At 32.5% G+C, this 19158-nt stretch overlaps 2 long non-coding RNA genes across 2 annotated transcripts; both read right to left on the bottom strand.

Annotated features, from left to right (window-relative positions):
- Positions 1–707: 707 nt before the first annotated feature.
- Positions 708–7326, bottom strand: LOC111635433. The gene is made up of 3 exons (XR_002758376.1): positions 7234–7326; positions 7053–7159; positions 708–2048 (listed from the first exon to the last, which is right to left on the bottom strand). It is a non-coding gene; the product is annotated as an uncharacterized LOC111635433 (long non-coding RNA).
- A 59-nt stretch (positions 7327–7385) lies between these two features.
- Positions 7386–16836, bottom strand: LOC111635434. The gene is made up of 4 exons (XR_002758377.1): positions 16317–16836; positions 14428–14684; positions 13300–13362; positions 7386–7510 (listed from the first exon to the last, which is right to left on the bottom strand). It is a non-coding gene; the product is annotated as an uncharacterized LOC111635434 (long non-coding RNA).
- Positions 16837–19158: the final 2322 nt, after the last annotated feature.

Raw genomic sequence — 19158 nt, 5'->3', positions numbered from 1 at the left:
AAGGAGTGGGGAAAGGAAGTGAAAGAAACAAACTTTTGAACTTTAACGATACGGAAGCCGTTAATGTGCAGATTACCTAGATACTCTGCAAATTACCTAGGTAATTTGAGAAATTGAACAATTTTCGTAGCTTTAACGGATCACCCTAGTTAATCTGCAGATTAGCTAGGTAATGTACACATTAACGGATTTTGAGCTTTAGCGGTAACATATATATATATATATATATTAACAATGCTATAAATATATATATATACACACACACACTGGGTGATCGGTTAACAAACACAATCTGTTCCAACACTTTGTTTGCTATCCGAATTGTTCGTTAACCGATTATCGATTTACCATAGGTTTCTACGGGAATTTGATTAATTCGTTCTAGAGACCCCCAAAAATAAAAAATATATACTTTCTTATTACATTTATTCATATGTAATAATAAAAATACATATATACACAGTCTTTCATTTTTATTAGTCATGTTTTTTCCGTTTGTGGGGGTTAAAGAATCTGTCCAATGTCCATTGCTTTTCTGTCTTCATGATTTTTCAGAAGTAATTAATAGCATTGTAATTGTAGAGATCCCTAGGCCTATTAACCTCAACTTGGTTTGGATGCCATTTTAAGACCGTTGTTCTGACATCCTCCCACTTCAAAAGATCTTTAATAACAGATATCGGCATAAATCCGTATTTTTAGAAGAAAACATAAAATAATTGTTTCTGTCAGATATACAAAAGGCTGGAATTACAAGGGAGAATTTCAAAGTTCGGGGGAATACTGTCCAATCAGTATATACTGGGTAGAACGTCGATGTCGATGTCTCCAGCGCTCCAAAAATTTTCAAATTGTTGCCTGAAAACAAAGGAAGATCAATCGATATTCGTTATTTTACGTTGCTTCTTGTGTTTGTTCAGTGAAGTGTTCATTATCCGAACATGTGTTCGTTGTCCGATCATAAAAATCTTTCGCAAAAGTGTTCGTTATCTGATTTGTTCGTTAACCAATCACCCACTGTATATGCTATAAATATATACAGAGAATTTGTGAATATGTGTACAAGTTTGAGTGAATTCATTTTATGTCTGTATATGTCATTAAATCAAGTGTGGATCAGAAATGCTGCATTTCTGTTGTCATTTCTCTACAATCCCAAATTTGTAGGGTTGAGAATTTCATCAAGCAATTTCAATATCCCTGGGTTAATAATCCAAGACACTAATTTTACTTCATAGAATTTTTGTCATTGTGCACCTCGTCAGATCAAACACTCAGAACCCTTCAAGTTTGGGATTATAGAAAAAAAGCAAACAACTTTAAATCAAGATTTACACAAAAATATTTTTTCCAGTTGTATTTTGTAATTTAATTTCAGCTTTTCCTCTTCCTTTTCTCAGACTAAGCTTGTGATAGTTAAAAAGCTGAGATGAAACAAACAGTACTATATAGTATTTCAATACTATTTTGAATATGCTAATATTTTTCAATGTTTATCTATTTAGTATGTCAAATACAGGTTTTATGTTCTGTTTACAGTAACAATTATTCTATAAATATAGTGATAGCTAAATGTAAAAACTCACCTAGGGAAAAACCACCAGTCCTGTCTACCACATGAATGTATTTATTAACAGTGAGGTTGAGGCTGAAGTTTTAAACGCGAAAACGAGTATGTCAGACATTCAGCACTGCTTTCTTGTAAGCCTAGAAGTTTGACAATGGTGTTTGGAATGCTGATCATGATTCCACTGACTATCTAAACACCACTGTCAAACTTCTAGGCTTACAGGAAAGCAGTGCTGAATGTCCGACGTACACATTTTCATGTTTAAAACTTCATCCTCAACCTCGCTATTATGTCGTTTGCCCTTGGGTCTATGGACTCACACTGTTCCATTGCTATTACTTTGGAAGACTTTCGTCAAAAAAGCACACTTTCCCATGTTACTTCTCAGGGAGGAAACCATATTGACTCACCTAATCGTCACCATTTCTCCTCCTACCACATTACATTTATCTTCTTGCTGTCAGCAAACTCGATGCAACTAAAGGAGTTTACACAAAAGAATATTTAAAAAAGTGTCCAAAGCACTCCTTATTGTTAACTTAATAAATACTCACCCACCTAAATTTATGTGTCGTATTACTAAAGTTTAAGTTATCATTTTATACACTTTCCTACATTAAATTTAACCTAAGTTACAATACTAACAATTACTTCTTAATTAATACCCATCACAAACTTGATTTATATTTTTCTGTACCAACCACCACTGTATATAGAAAAATCTAAGCTAATAGAATGCTTCTAGATTTAATAGAAGCCCGCTTTAACGACGGATTAGTTAAACACACAAAACTTTTCTATCCGTCTATGAATGAAATTTCTATATATAATTTAGAATATAAGCTTTACTTAACCTACAATTCAAGTTGCTTTATTGTTTGTCATTTTTAATTATTATGAAATTTTGCATTAAGTTTTCAATATTCTCCACTTCCTTAATATCTGATTTAAGTTAATAACTAAATAAATTAATTCAAAGAATCACAATAAAATTCAACGAATTGTCTTATTTCCAATTAATTATTTACCAGGTTACTTCCAGGTATTCTCCAATTCTGTCTCATCAGATCAATTACTTAAAAAGATTCAAAGACAGAACAAATAAATTCTAACAAGACTCATCAGAATTTTGAATTCAAATCCTTTAAGTATTTGATCTGATGAGACAAAAAGGCCTCAAAAAACATTTAATTGAAAATAAATAATCTGACTTCTTGAATTATATAGAGATCTTTGAATTCAGTGTGATTAATTAAGATGAATAAACTGAATTCCAAAAACTGAAATTATTTCAATGTTTGTGAACAAAAAATTTAAAATATTACCATAATTTCCTGCAAATAATTGGCAAAGCAAGCATGATTTTTGCACCTCTGCAGGTTATATGCAAAAATTATGGTACTTTTGCTATGCAGAGGGGACGAGATAGTGGACCTGCTGGCCAAAAAGGCTTGCACACTTCACTCCCCCCCACACTACTCACTTGTACCAATGACGATAATCTGGGAGAAAATACACTCAGCTACAAATACCCTAATGGCAGACTGAATGGGACAACTTTATGACAGGAAGACTCTGCCACAGATTTATACCAACTCTAAAGGCAAGGAAAAGAGCCCATTACTTTGAACCTGACTCAGATACAACCCAATGCCTAACAGGTCATGGGAAATTTCAGTCTTACCTTTACTGCTTTAAAAAACATACAGACAATAAATGTGATTGTGAACTTAAAAGTGAAGGAGACACCAAACATTTTATGTTTCACTGCCCTAAATTCTACCAGCATAGAGCAAAATTTTTAGGAACATCATCACAAGTGGACTAACATGGCCACCACAGCTGACAGACATCTTTTCCGACAAACGGCTCTAGTGCAGTCTACAAACATTCGTTAAGAAGACAAAAGAACTTAAAGCAGACTATCTCAAAATACAGCAACAGACACCAAATGACAATGATCCAATCCACCAAACATTTGAAAGTAAAACCGATTACGATAGCTAGGATGGTTCCTGAACATATATGCTATGTACAGTACAGTACATATATAACATCACCTCTGTTTTACATTACAGTAGAGCATCGTTTATCCGAATCAATTGGGGACTGGGGTGGTTCGGATAACTTATTTTTCGGATAACGAATCATGTACGAAAAAATATATTAATTTATCCCATGTTGAAATTTCTCTCCATTGTGTGTCGCTTCGTGTTGAATTTTCGTCGATGTTAAGCCTAACGAAGACTATTGTATCGTTAAAAATTATTTTTTTATTTTGTACAAACAAAATAAATTTATTGAAAAATATAAAAACAATAAAAAAATTATACTTCAGATGTTAATTTAGTATCAAAAACGTAAAATATTTGAGTAGCCCAAGAAATAGCCGAAGATTGCAGCCCCACAGCATTAGTGAAAATTTAAATTTGCCGACTGGAATGCTTTCGGATAACGGACGTTTTGGATAACCAGCTTTTGGATAAACGACGCTCTACTGTAATTGTTCAGTATTGCCTTATATTAAATTGTAAACCTTAACCCTGTTTACAATATATATTGTCACACCATTTTTATATGGATTTTCTGTAATTGTTTATGCTGTTATTGTATTCTGTTTTATTTATTAAATAAAAAAGCAATGTGGGCACCCATGGATCCCATGGCAACTTCCTTCCTCTATCTTATCTACCTACTTCCTCTTGCTGCTTATCACCTTACCTTTGAATCTTCTTCCCATTTCCTATCTAAAAGGGCTAAGTCAGTCAGCTAAACGACTGACAGCTCTTTCACCCTCTGTTACAACAACAACAACAACGAACAGTACTATTTTCCTTCAAATACTGAATGTAGCTTCATTCTTATTCTGGGAAAGACTATAGAGTCATTAATCTCCCAGATCATAAAAAAATTTAATAAGAGTTTACTTTTTTATGTTTCTGTTTAAAAAGTCTAAATCTAAATGTGGCTTTTAATAATTTCAATTATATTAGTGTCGATTATCCGAATATCGATCAACCGAAACGTTGGTTAACCGAAAGCGTTCCAGTCAGACTGTGTCGTGCTGAATTGAACGTTTTTGATACTAGATGAACTTCTAAAGTATAATTTTTTGTTTTTAGTTTTCAATATATTTATTTTGTTCGTACAAAATAAAGAAATAATTTTTAACAATACAATAGCCATGATTATTATTATATAAAAATTTTCGTTAGGCTTAACATCAACGAAAATTCAATGTGAAGCGACATGCAACGGAGAAAAATTTAAACACGGGATATACAGTAGAACCTCCATTATCCGGATTGTTCAAAATAAACAAAAATTTTACGAATTTGCTGATTTGCACTTGGCGAATTACGACACTGTTTATGTACGTGATGGAATGCATAACTTTTTTTGTTTCAACAACATCTCACCCAGCACAATTGGTCGTAAACTCTTAAATATATTTTACGTAGTAATAAAAATATAACTTGACATACGTATTTATAAATAATTTATATTCAAATTACATCATTTCTATGACCAAGGGCATGGACGACGTGGGCCACCGCCTATGCCTCGCGGTCCGAAGGGCCTCGCACCTTGAAGGTTTATGCATTACTTAAAAGCCGTGAAAGCGACGAAAAAATTTTACTCGTCGTAAAACGATAAATAGTTTGTCAAATTTTTATTCATAAAAATGCAGTTTCAACTGCTTTTTATTTTATAAAATCTGTCTTCTTATGCCACCAGAGGGCCTTTTAAACAATAGGTAGTCTGTTAGCATTGGTTAGTAGTAGTCCAAATTCAATACAAACGTTTGTTTCTTGAAAATTTGATCACGATTTAAATACAGTATTTATTTTTAATATTACCGATATGTCATCGAAAAGAAAACGTGTTGTATTATCATTAAAAGACAAATTAAAGTATTTGTTTCGATTATCCGGATTTTTCCTTATCCGGACTACCTTCATCCCCAATTAGTCCGGATAATCGAGGTTCTACTGTATTAATATACTATTATTGGGATATACTAATATACTATATTAATAATGCATTTTTTCGTACATAATTGGTTATCTGAAAAATCAATTTTCTGAACAACCCCAGTTACCAATTGATTCGGATAATTGACGCTCTACTGTATTTCATCTGAAACTATAAATATATTAAAAAATTTTTTAACATTTAATATGACATAACATTTTCTAAGACAAATATAGATTTTAAAATTTACATGGCCTTATTTATATTATTTTTACAAAAATCAAATAAATAAAAACTGAAAACAAATCTATTTATTAATATTCAAAAATTCTCAGCCCTTAGTGACCTAATGCTCTTCCTTGAATTCAATATCTATGTCTAAAAAATGTATCTATGAGGAACTTTTCTGTTCAATCTTCATCTTGAGGCCGTCATTTTAATGTGAAAATTCCTATTTCTATATTATTGTTGCAACAAGAAAAAATTTTTTCTTACTAAACACCTTACCAAACATACAAAACAAAAATTTGTTATAGTCATGATCCCATTATGTTGGGTGGGTACTGAAAAAACGCTTTTACCAAATACATACAAACCAACGAATCCTTAGTCTACTATGATAATTTTCATTTTAGATGACACCACTCACAATGCCAAGCTGTGGTGGGATACAAGAGAAAACTATATTACTCTCATAATTTAATTTCAGATTTAATCATCAAAAAGAGAGTATTCTTCAGGGGTCTAGATCAATTTTTTGATTTCATCATCGAATATTATTATAGGCAATATTAAAATAATTTCATAAATAATAAAATAAACAATGGAAGTTACCACTCATTTCTGGGACTTGTAATAGCTTCATCAGTTTATCTAAATATTAATTCAACAAAATAATTCTTAATTTAAATGTGTCTACATCCATTTTTGGATATGTCAGAGAACTTTTACGGAAGCAATAATCATGCAATTTGAAGAAACAGGCTTCATTTGCACCATAAGCAATAGGCAATAGGCTCTCATTGTTCAGAATTAACTTACATTTAATACAATGCACACAATAATTCAATGTTTTATAGGAACCAGATGAAGTAAGTAAATGATATAATAGTATAAAAACAATCAAGATAGCATCAAATTTGACAGTTTGCATTAAAATCCTTTACTAATATTGGACCTATAAAGCATTTCAATTCTATCAATGACAAAGAATGAATGAAACAAATTTTTACTAATCATTGAAATCAATATAAAATTAATACTTTCTTAAATAAAAATAAAGATTTGTTAATCAAAATTCAGTCACCTCATTACCCATATGAAATTTTCACTTATAATACTTACTCTGTCCAATTTCATGGGGAATATAAATATTTCCCTTAATAAAATTTTTGCGATATTTTTGTAACCATATAAATTTCAAAAAACCTAAACATCCAATTTACAAATCATCTCTTAAGATAATAAATTATTATTAAGAAGTAAAAATCCTCATGAGAACCATTACCAGTAATAATTTAATGATTGGTATCTTTCCTATTACACTGACATTTAACAGTCTCCCAACTGGAAAATTCCCCAGAAAATATGTACTATGTTCACACATATGGTTCACTGTAGGAGAAACGAAAAGCCCATACTTTATCAAATTTGGGTGGTAATAATTTTATAAAAAACATAATACTTACAATGTATATCTTCTTCTGGTACTTTTGAAACCGTGCTTGTAGTTATTAGTAGTAATTCAAACACAAATAATTATCGTATTTATCTTCAGGCACTTGGCAATACTTATCATCAAGTTTTATTCAGTCGACTGAATGATAAGTATTGCCAAGTGCCTGAAGATAAATACGATAATTATTTGTGTTTGAATTACTACTAATGTATATCTTGTTCATGTTCATATTGTATAAAGGCATACCCTCTTGATTTTTCAGTATTTTTATTGCGCACAAGTTCAATCTAAAATGTTAAAAAGTTTTAATTAAACAACAGTACATTTATTTTTGTGTGGTTAAAAATCAATTATTACATTTTAAGTTTCATTTTAAAAAATTCGATAAAACTTTATCTTTGGAAATATGGTTTAAATGTGAGGTTTATGGTTTCCTTAATTAGAAAGAAGTGTTCTTTGTGACTTCAAGTATGATGATGCGTATTTTAAAAGATATGTAAGTGATGTATTTGTGCTATGGAAGAATGACCGAAAAATTGATGAGTTTGTTAGCAAGATCAACAACAACGATGACAGCCTCAAGATGAAGATTGAACAGAAAAGTTCCTCATAGATACATTTTTTAGACATAGATATTGAATTCAAGGAAGAGCATTAGGTCACTAAGATGTATGTCAAACCGACGCAAAGCCCGCTGTACATTCCATCACACTCAAATGATCCATTCCAGTACAAAATAGCTGCCTTTCATGCCGTCATTAGAAGGGCCTTTCTCTATTACAGTAGTACAGGGTGTCCACCATGAACCTGACAAATTTGAAACTGTTGTAAAAAATCTAGCGCTCAGGAAGGATGTAAATTAATGCACATTTTATGATGAAAAACTCAAAAGTTTTATTAAAAAAATCAGTGAACCTTTACATGAGCTCCTTTTGTTGTACGCAGAGCATCGAGTCTATATTCCATTTCCTGCCAGGTTCTTTCAAGCATTTTGGGCATGACAGCAGCAACAGCATTGTGAATGCGCACACGGAGATGTTGAAGGTCACGAATTTTGACACCGCTGTAAACCTTGTCCTTGACAAATCCCCAAAAGAAAAAGTCTAAGTCCAATCCAACAATCAGGAAACTGTACCTGGATTGCCACCGCCATGTGATTTTAACATGGTTCCCTTCGTCAAGAAGTGTTGTTTCCGTAACTTGAGTGTGTTTCTCGAGGGTGGCACTTTGCCAACCATGCAATGAAAGTTCCGTTGCACTTGAATCACAGAATTTGTTTCAGCATACCACCACACAGCTTGAGCCCGCTCTTGTGAAGAAGCCATTTTGTGTTTGACTACTGCCATGCCATCTACACTCACTTTGGAGGATTTTCAAAATTACCTATACAATTTCCACAATTTCTCCGCCAAATGGAATGCACAACATCTGATTACTGCCTTGCACTTCGATATAGCAATCAAAACAAATGTGTCAGGTTCATGGTGGACACCCTGTATAACAGATAGGCAGAAAGAAATCAATACAATAACTCAGATTGCCAGAGTGCTAGGATACAATGTGGATATGATAACAGCACTGATGAAGCAACAAAATAAACAAAGCAAAGGCTCCAGCCAGAGATTTCTCTAAAATCACAAAGTTCCCTTATGATAGAAGTAAAAATCCATCATGAGGAAAATTTCAGACCGGAAAAAGTCCTGTTAATTTTCAAGAGAGCTCCCAACTTATATAAAATATTAAGGAACAATAAAGACAAGATTGATAAAAACAGAAGAGCAGGAGTATACAAGATTCCATATTAAAACTTGGAACTAGACATCAAGAAAAATTATATTGGTGCAAAAAACACCCTAAAGATAACTTAATTAATATTTCAGAAGGCATGTCAATAGATCCCCAATGTTATAAATTAACAGAGGGCACCTCTACGTGTTAAACTCTGTTTAAAAGCACACCCTGTTGTACGGAATGTTAGGAATGAATTGGATAACATTGCTTGTCAGTATACTGTTACTCTGTGAACACCAGATAACACCAGTTGTCGGTTTTACTCTGTTTTGCCTTTTGTTGGGAATAATTTGTATTAACTGAAAATGTAAGTGTTCATAGATACTCTAAAATGAATAATCTATACTTTTTTTTATATAAATGATGTGTTAAACAGCAATGATTTATACATTTTTCATATTATAGTGAAAAGTCATGCACCTATGTGATAAAAATATAGTAACACAATTTTAAGATGTTCCATTATATGACATGTAAGTTTTTTATGTTATTGTTTTTTTATCTCCCCTCTTTTTTATGTCATATTTATTAATGTCATGAACCTTATTTTGATTTGTATTTTTTACAGCACTGAAGAGGGGTTGGAAACATAAACCAACCCAAAATGTATTTGAATAAAAAATTATTTTAAATAAACCATAATGTTTTCCTAACCAATTGCTGTTTGGTCATCTACGAAGAATCATTTTTTGGATTACGAGGACACTACACACAGAATTTGAACATATAGCAACCATACCTTCTACATTTAGTAGTACAGAAAGACTCCACTTAACGCAGGGGATGCATTCCTAGATGATAGAGCACTAAACAAAACAGTGTTAAACGGGGTAATCTTAAACACACAAATAATGGGGATACGTGAAATAGAACAGAAAATAACAAAATTTATCAGTTTTTTTTGTTTTATTTTGTAACATTTATTGTTAAATACTTTTTTATTACATTAATTATAGACTTATTTATTGCTAATATCAATATTTATTCAGAAAACATTCATAAAAATAAAAAAAAAGTTTGAGTAAAGAAGTTATGTTTGTGATGAGGAAGGTTCTTCCTCATTTGACATCTTTTGTTTCTTTGTGAAGAAGTCATCTAACGTTGCTTGCCTTTTCCTGTTTTGTTCAGCAAGCAGTTGTCGATAGCAAGATATCGCATCCATGACACTTCGTCTTGCCTTTGAACTTCTATCAAAATTTAAATCATTTTGTATAAACTGATCCATAATTTCCCGTTATAGTGGCTAAACTTTTTTTTTTAAAAAACCCATTGAAAGTTCCTTTTGTTCCTCATCTTCAGAAACGCTAATTTCGTCATCTTCATGCACCTGTTGTTCTACTAATTCTTTAAGATCATCATTGGAAAAACTTTCTACAGTTGTAACTTGCAATAATTCTTCAATATCCTGTGCATTTATATTATCCAACCCTGTTTCATTAGCTAGCTTGACAATTTCGTCGACATCAACAATGGATTCTCATGTCAACATCCTTGCTTAGCTCCAGCCATACATTCTTCCATACTCCTTTCAAACATTTCTCGGTCACCTCATTCCAGGAAAGAACAGCATCCATGATATTATAGTTTTTCCAAAAATCTCTAATGGATTGTTTATCTGCTCCATATGTTTTATCAATCAGTTGTCAGAATGTCTGCTGCAGATAATAAGCTTTAAAATTTGATATTATGCCTTGATCCGTTGATTGGATTAACAAAGTTGTATTTGGCAGCAGGAAAACCATTTCTACTGGAATGCACGTTGTTATGTCAGACAAATGCGTTGGATGGCTTGGAGCATTATCGATCAAAAGTAGAGCCTTTGGTTCTAGTTTTTTAAACTCGCAGTAGTATTTAACAGGAGGGCAAAAATGTTTGGTAAACTAATTCTGGAAAATTTTGATAGTGATCCAAGATCTTTTACTGGACTCCCAAATTACTGGTAAAGATGATTTTGAAATTCCCCTCATTACTCTTGGGATTTTGGAATGATAAACAAGCATTAGTTTAAATTTAAAGTCTCCATTAGTGTTACCACCCAGTAGAAGTGTTAAACAATCTTTTGTAGCTTTAAATCCTAATGCTTGCTTTTCTTCACAGAATAAAAATGTACGTTTTGGCATTCTCTTCCAGAAAAGGCCCGTTTCATCAACATTGAAAACTAATTCAGGAGGATAATTCCCTCATTCAATGATTGCTCTTAATGTTATTGGAAATGCTGCAGCTGCTTTTGTATCTCCACTTGCCGCTTCTCCAGTAACCTGTATGTTATGAAGATTGTTTCTGTTTTTAAATCGATTAAACCACCCATGACTAGCTACAAAATTTTCACTCGTGTCGCCTTTTTCATTCTGAATATGGTTAAAAAATTTTCTCGCTTTTTCCATTATAGTTGCTTGACTTAATGGCATATCGCATTCAACTATTGGATTGTTCAGAAAGTAATTTCGTTTTTTCCATGGAAAAAAAAACAATATTTTTATAATAAATAAATATTTTATTGAATTATATATCGACCATTTTGGTCAAATACCTGTTGTCATCGTTTCTGGTAGTAGCATGATTTCACATTCATAAAAGTTTTGATCGTAGCTTACAAAAAAAATGACCCAATGATCTTTGACATTGTCATTTCAAGTAAATGTCTTACAGTTAAAAAAAATTTGTATAGACCGGAACAAGTAACAATCTGATTGTGCTGGATCTGAAGAATATGACTGATGAGCACGTCCCATCTAAGTTATAACAGTTTCTGACGAGTTACCAAACTTGTGTGAAATTTGACATTATCATGGTAAAACACTACACCTGTTTTGTTGATTAATTCTGACTGCCTTTTCTGTTTGATAATATTACTCAATTTGTTTACTCGATGGCAGTACACTTTTGAACCAATTGTTAAATTGTCTGGTAAAAGCTCAAAAAAAAATTTCCTTAAAATCCCACAAAAGAGAGCATCTCTCTTTAAGAACATGTGGAACCCATATATCAAGCTTTGAAACTAAACCAATTTGTTTCAATTAATCATAAACAGTTCAATTTGACAAATTTAATCTCTTAGTGATTTCACATGTTGTTATTCAGCAGTTTGCTTCAATCAGTACCTTTATTTTGTTTTCATCGGCTTCAACTGGTCATCCAGAACATGGTGCATCTTCAATATTGAAATTGCCAGAACAAAATTTTGTAAACCAGTTTTGGCACTGTCATTCTGTCAATACACCTTCTCCACACGTCACACAATTTTTTCTCGCTTGAACAGCATTCTTACCTTTTCGGTAATAAAAGAGCAAAATATGCCGAAAATGCTGCTTTTGATCTTCCATATTTGATGGAACACAAAAAATAAACAATTGCACAAAATCAAACAAAATATTTTACAAATAAGCCTTAAAATGCTAGCTGTCAAAATATATAATGATAATACGGCTTACAATGAAAATGACGGAAAAAATACGACTAATCCGTCTAGTGGTAAAAAAACGAAATTACTTTCCAAACAACCCAATACATCGTCAATCCAGATGGAAAGTCATTTTTCCATTTCCTCAAACACATTGCTTCTGGTACAGGTAATTTTTGTTGCCAAAGTCACTGTGGTTGTTGATGATACAATTTTTTCTTTATTTTTTAAAATTGTCCGTATTGTTGAAGTTGACAAATTTAATGCAGTTCCAATATCAGATTGCCGTCACCTGCATCTAATCATCTGAGCACTTGCATTTTAGTTTCCAGTGAAATGCTTTTTTTTCTCACTTTACTTTCTTTTTCTTGGCAATCACTCATTGTAAAAACTAAAAAATGCCATATTTATCACAGTAAAATAAAAGAATGTGTTTATATCTTTATACACACAGTAAAGCTGATAACCGATCATAAATCAACTGTTAAGCAGCAAACATGCATTCGGGGAATCCCAACACTGCATGCAATCTCGGGGAATTCCAATAATACCGCGTAATACCAAAACAGTGTTAAGCAGGGTCTAACTGCATATAGAAGAAACAGACATGGAAACAAGGTTAGTTCCAATTTCATTTTTAAAACATGGGACTCCCATTATGTTTTTGACAATTTCCCTCATTAATGTCTACAGGCTTAGCCAATATACTACTTCATTTGTTGTACAGATTTTGCAACTATTGCAATAATATTTTGCTGCCAAAAATTTCCCCAAGACTTGTTTAATTTTCTTTGAACCTAATTTACATATTTGGATATATTCTGCATCCCTGCAAATATAAATTCTATATAAATTTTTTACATTTAAAATTCTAAAAATACTTACTTTTTTATGGGTCCGAAAACTTCAAATTCTTTTTTTTTATGTTGATTCTTTTGTACGAGAGTTCTGCAAGAATGCAAGTATTATATATGCAAGTGCATCATTTCCCTTTTAAAATTTTAATTCACATAAAATTAAATTAGGAATTCATCTATATTCAATACCATATTATATATTAATATTAAAAATGTAATTTGTTAAAAACATTCAATATTATCTAAGAAATTGAAGACAATAAATCACAGATGAAGTTGCCAAGAAAAAGTCTCCTAATACACGAATCCAGAAATTTTGAAAACCAGCTCTCTTCAGTCATGACAGTCACTATCATGACTGAGAAGAAAACAAAAAGTCTGATAATTAGGGACACGGTGTAGTAACACTTAAAATTTCAGGCACTAGACTTCCTTACATTTGTAACAGAATTTGCCTTGTTTGAACTATTACTGCTATTAGTGAATAAACCAATTTTTAAAATTTGTCTTAATATAAACACAGTGAAATCAGCACAAAGTGGGGATAAGCTCAATTTATCAAATATTTTCATAAGTAAAATTAAAGATACTTTGTCTTATTTTTGATTAATTTTTCTCCTTTTGCTAATTCAAAACTACACCAGTATAAGTCCTACATATAAAAAAATTGAAATATTTAAGGGAATTAACACACAAAGAATTACATTTAATGAACACCGACCCTTTATAATACATTATAAAGGGGAGTTCACTGTACAGTACTGTTTATATTAATGAGAAATTATTTATTGTGACATCGTCACAATGTTGGCCTGCAATTTTTATCATATTTTTTAAATTTGTTTAATTTAAAATATATGCTTTCCACCTCAAATTAATGATGTCTTGTCCCTGTACATCATACTTTTCCTTTAACAATATAGTCATGCCAGTCACCTATCTAACACCTTTCGGGAGAAAATTTTTGAACTGAAACAACGTGACTTTCAAGTTTGCATTGTAAATTCGTGTACAGTTAATTATGACAAGTTCAACTCGTGGAGCATAAATCATACGAATTTTATATAATTTAATTTTATATTTATCTTAAATGTATTTAGCATTACAGTTCATTACTATTAGAACATTATATACAATTTTTATACAGAATACTTACAATTCTTGCAACAAATAGTGTTTTATATGAATCACACTTGCCAGATGTATTGTTATGGGGATCCCTTACAATTAAAAGCATTTTAATTTCTGTTAAACAACACAAGAATAAAAATTTTCATTTTTTATGTAACTTATATTCAAGGCAATGTCTTTTTCTAACTTGTTTATTGCTTGAAACGGAACGTTCACAGAGTTACCTTGTTTGAAACCCGTGTCAGATGTATTGGTCACATCTTTTAATGCTTCTTCTCGCCTCTGAAAAAGAAATTAAATGCTAAAATTCTTCACTTTAAAACTTTTTCATCCTATCAGTAATTTGTATCTTAAATGAATCATCTTAATGTGTATACAGTGGAACCTCGGTATACGACCTTAATCTGTTCCCGATGTTTGGACTTATACTGAATTGGACGTATACCAAACCAACCTTTCCCATAAGAAGTAATGTAAAAATGATTAATCCGTTCTCGTGTAAAAAAAAAAAATAGCTGGCTTTAAACACCTCGCTTTCCTGGCTAGTTCCTGCTTGATTTTTCGTGAGATCAGCGTGTATCTTTTTAGCTTTCTCGCAAAAAATTGCTTCCGATACGCTGTCTCCAGCACTGTTTTTCAGTTATCCAAAGCAAAAGCAATTTCTCGACACGATCTAATGTCTTCGATCTCTGTTTAGAAATTGATTTAACCCCTTTTGCAACGTTAGGAGATTTAATAATGTCTTTATTTTTCACGATTGTCGATATCGTCGTTCTCGGAATACGGTAAACAACAATTAAAATCTCGAACACGAGTGCCACCGTATTTCTCAACAATCTCTTTCATCAGTTCCATTGTAATTCTAGTCATTTTTTTAGTTTTCTGTCGCTTTTCATTTGCCTTTTTGCGATTCGTGATTAATAAAAATAATAAAATTTTACTTACGAATTAAAATCAGAAGAAATTTAACAAAGTTATAAACCGTTTCACCGCGAACATCTAGTCTGATCTAGTACACCGATAGTGCTACTTGTTCATTGATGGCGCGTATAATTGAATTATGTCGTATACCGAGCAAAATTTGTTTCGTCCAAACAGGACGTATTCCGAATTGGACGTATTCTAAAGCAGACGTATACCGAGGTTCCACTGTATTTCATTATAAAAATGTAAATCTTTAAATACATTTGTAATATTGATATTTTGTGACATGACTGTATGACATGCTTTACTTTGACATTATTATTCATAAGACAGATGCTAAAAATGTTTTTAGATATGCAATTACAGAACAACTTTTAAAATGGGGTTGAGTTTAGTCAATAATATTTTTCATTATATTGGTAATTTGACTGCTAGACATACTTATTGTTTAGCTTTACACTTGCATTGTGAAAAAAATAAGATTAATACTCTCTTCTATGTTATCAAAACATCAAGATTTTCCAATGTGCTAAAAGCACTTTTTATTGGTGTCAATAGAATATCAAAAACTCCAGACAGAAACAAGACAGGAAAAAAGTAAGGTGAAGTTTTTTCCTATTTCTGAATATCAATTGGTAGGGAGTATCCCAAGGATCTTTCTTGTGATTTTCCCCAAAAAATTTTTTCCATGCATCAGACCTTGTCTTATTTATTTCTTTTTTGAATTTTTTAAGTGCCTGTTTGTAGTCTTCTTTTAGTCGTTTTCTATTTTTGATGGTGTTTCTGGTCATTTTCCTTCTAAGTTTCTGGACCTGCTTTTTCTGCCTCTCTAGTTCGCTTGTCCACCAAGGTGTTTTCTTTCAATTGGTATTTTTTATTTTGGTCGCTTGCTGTCCAGCCACGGAAATACGAAAAAGGGCATCGATTGGTTGCAAACCCATTTTAATCGCAAATTTTATATTAGAAGGTATCCTAACATCAATACTTAACTCTTAATAATCTAATTCCAAACAACGAAAAAACTTCCTTGATGTTAAATTCTTAAAATCCATTTCAAAACTCGAACAATCCTAATCTTGCGAATTCAAATTCACCGCATCAACAGCAGATATTACCAACGCCACCTGGTTTTAACTACACGACACAACTTAACACCTACTTCGAGATTATTACCGAAGTGCCGCCATGACCGATACCTGTTTATCAATATCCGAAATAATAGGCTTACAAATTTCTTCTGTAGGCCAGATATTATCACATAAACGTTTAAATTCCGCTAGAATATTTTGAATATTTACATTTAATTCGGTAACTAGTGACGTTAAATACTCGGCGGCTCCCCTCCGGAAGGAATCAGTCGGAAGCGCCGCCATTTTAGTTACCTAGCTATACATTAACGAAATTTATTAAGACACTCCGACAGTTCCCTTGCGAGAAACCGAATAAAGCCGAAAAATGTGAACTTAATAACCATCGATTTCGATGGGTATCGCTATCGTTAGTATCCGCTCACTAGTTTATCGATAATCGCGTTGTAATAACAAAACGATTCAAAATACCTGAGGCACGTTGAAACGTCTTTTCTTCATCACTTGCTACTAAATTCTGTCACGTGATGTATTTAGCCAATGGGAGAATTATGACGTTTAAGAGCGATGTTGCCAGAAAAAAAATTATCGACATTTTATATTTTTAAAACATATATATAAATTAGTGATGTAACGAATAGGATATTCGGCCTCAGGCCGAATACCGAATATTCGGCCAGGAGTGTGGCCGAATAGCCGAATATTCGGCTTGATTAACGCACGTATGAAAATCGCGCAAAATCGCATTATATGGCAAGGATCGCGCACCCTTTTCTCTATTGGCCCGCTGTCACTACACTTCTTCAATCGCGTTAATTCTTGACAGTTGTAGCGGACAGACATGAGCGTCATGGCAGTATGTTATACAAGTGCTGTATTATTTAAATTATTCTTTCGCAGGAGGGAACAATTGCTCCCTGGTATACTTCTCTCTAAGCAAATATGATGGTAATATCATTCTTTCGCAAATCATATACCTATAAGTCCATTGGAAAATTGTGTAAATTAGGCGTCTAACGTAAAGCATAATTTAGTACAAGATATAACAACACGGTGGAATTCTACCTTTTATATGTTAGAAAGGCTTCTTCAACGAAAACGAGCTATTTCCCTCTATCTAACTGATACAGCAAACATCTAATCTGACTGCAGAGCAGTGGGAGATTGTAGACCAATTACTGAAATTATTAAATCTTCCCCTTTCGCGATTGTTTCGACCCGACACTTGTTCGCGAGCATCTCGATAAAGCTCTCGCTATCTGTCGACATTCCCCCTGCTGTTTATCATCGCGTCGCGTTTGTTTTACAATACGTAAGAAAGTTTTCGTCCCATTTGGGTTCTGTCATTAACACACCCTCTTGACCCGATTCAATCCTCGAAACTCTCCGACTTGGGAGTTTCGTAATTAGTCGCAATTTCGACGCGCTTTTATGACCCTTACAGAATTTAAATATTTCTATGGCCAAGATTTCAAATTGCCAATTTTAAAATTGTTCCGTAGAAAAAATGCCCAAAACCTGTTATAGATTCTTAAACATCGCTAAACTGCACTTAATAATAGTAGTTATGTCACTTTTTTAACTCTACCTGGTGATTACTAAGTGTATCCTTTTCTTTAGTAAGCCCGTTATGGTTTCCGCCAGGTGCACTGAGGAGCAACTGAATAGTGAGAGATGGGGCCTGACATCATTCCGGATGGATTATCTCCCAAAAAATTGCCGGAGTTTTTCATCCTGTCCGGATTCATTCCTGATCCGCGAGAGTGTTAAGGGAGTATAAGTTTTTAAATTATGTTATACTAGCTGTTATCCGCGGCTTCGCCCGCGAGGATTTTGCAAGCAAACCCCATTTATATTCAGTATTTCAACAACCATAGTAATTGTTATATAACACTTGAGAATGATGAGAATTGCCGAGAATCAAACAAACTGTTTTTAATTTAATCAATTTTCTGGAACGTTTACAATCGTTCTATAATCGAATCAATATGCAATAACAAATTCNATAAATATTTTGTGATAAGTAAGGGTTATATTGATAATTGTGTATTATGGATGTATTTCATGTACTGTATTTGTGTAATGTGTAAAATTTTGTATTTGAATCAAGCTTATAAAATTAGTCTGAAGTTTATAAAATGCCTGGGATATAAGATAAATGTTATATTTCTAAACATTAAATTGTGTTTAGTGTAAAATAGATGTGCATAACAAAGGCCAGTGTCTGCTTTTCCATACAATTTTTTTTTTTTTCTGACTTATAAGAGATAGAGTTCACTTTTTCTACAAAAACAAAGTTATGTATCATTAGACTGTGTAAGACTCACAATCAGAAATTTTGTTATTATTTTTCCTACATCTCTAACATTAGGGAAAACTGACATGAACCAAATGACCTATAATTTTTGCTTATAATCAGTTTTACATACAAATAAGATTAATACTGATATTTAGATTAAATGTAATTTAGGTTCAGCGGTTTGCTCTGGGCGATGATAAATCAGTCATTTAGTTAGTCAGTCAGGACAAGTAATTTTATATACTTAGATTTAAAAAAGACATTCAAAACACGCATAACGTTTTTCCGGGTGACCCATATGTAAAGTGCTATAAACAAAACATCATAGGACTACTTACCGATTGTGCCTCGTTCGAGACGCCATTGCTTAAGCTTGCCGTAGTGGTGGAGGTGCATTCTGGATGGCGGATGCACACGAAACGTGCGACTAAATATCCAGATGGCA

Source organism: Centruroides sculpturatus, unplaced genomic scaffold (genome assembly GCF_000671375.1).
Source record: "Centruroides sculpturatus isolate CEXI.00-Female unplaced genomic scaffold, Cexi_2.0 scaffold904, whole genome shotgun sequence".
NCBI lineage: Eukaryota > Metazoa > Arthropoda > Arachnida > Scorpiones > Buthidae > Centruroides > Centruroides sculpturatus.
Note: the sequence above shows the minus strand (reverse complement) of the source record. Positions and strands in the feature narration are given on the sequence as shown.